The sequence below is a fragment of the Seriola lalandi genome, unplaced genomic scaffold, assembly GCF_002814215.2.
Source record: "Seriola lalandi dorsalis isolate HSWRI2012SDOR001 ecotype SW California unplaced genomic scaffold, Sedor1 jcf7180002054675, whole genome shotgun sequence".
NCBI classification, from domain to species: Eukaryota; Metazoa; Chordata; class Actinopteri; order Carangiformes; family Carangidae; genus Seriola; species Seriola lalandi.
The window spans coordinates 467808-468921 of NW_019525228.1; positions in this window are offsets into that span (position 1 = coordinate 467808).

Sequence of the window (1114 nt, forward strand, 5' to 3'; positions counted from 1 at the left end):
GCTGGTGTTTCATGTTGTTCCTTCTTGTTCTGCGTCTCTGATTGAATCTGTGTCGATCACCAGTCTGAACTCTCCCGTGACGTTCGTTCATTTAATAATGCATCAAATAAAACAAGATAGTTTTTCTCTTTAGCACCGGCTTGGCATCAACCAACACTGCTCATTACATTTCCTCCGCCCCAGCAGCAGAGAGAAAATTAAGTATTTTAAAATTACATCCAGTAATGAATCAGTTTTATGGATTTCAGTGAACACGGAGACAATCTGTCGTTAATTCAGTTTTCAGCTCAGATTCATTACAGTTCTGTTACCGGTCAGATTATAGACTCACACTGTCTGTTGTTGCTGGTGGTTTTTGCTCTAATGTGATTGTACAAACACAAATCCTGCAAGGTTTGGATGGTGGGTCCAGGTGGGCGGGGCTTGGTGACTGCTTTGTTGTGACATCACAAAGTTCCAGAAGTCCTGACGGCTGGTTTTAAGGCTCAGTTTCTGAATACAGGCTGTGTGCATTTCTCTGTGGACTGAGGCTTTGATACTTTCACAGTATTAATATAGAAGCTAGAGCTGATCTATAATCACACTTACACATGGACACAGACCTTTACACTGGAGGAGCTTTAAAAGTAATCTGTAACCCAATAAGATAATGTTTCATGAAATAACCCCTGACCTTGGAGTCCAGGCTGTACTGGTTACCACTGTAGGTAAACTAGTAAACTAGTTAAGCAGACAGGCTCTGCTCTAACATGCCTTGCAGATTATTTCAGAACAGATAAACACAGTATTCATTTTACCTCTGGCTCTCTCTCAGACTCTCTGTGCCGAGTTACAGCTGGTAAGCAATTAACAACATCTCACTTTAAACCAGTCTCCTGGTTACTGTGAATAATTTGCTGTGAATAGTTTTAATGCTGTTTTCCGTGTCGTAAGTAATAAATGAAATGAAATGAATTTCGGTTGCAACAACAACTGGAAAGTTTCATTTGATGTTAATTTCTTTTCTTTTTTTTCTTTGTCTCTCTTTTTCAGGGGTCCGATGGGAAGCCCCAAGCCTGGCATGCAACAAGGAGGCCATGGAGGAGGAGGGATGGGAGGGATGGGAGGAGGAGGG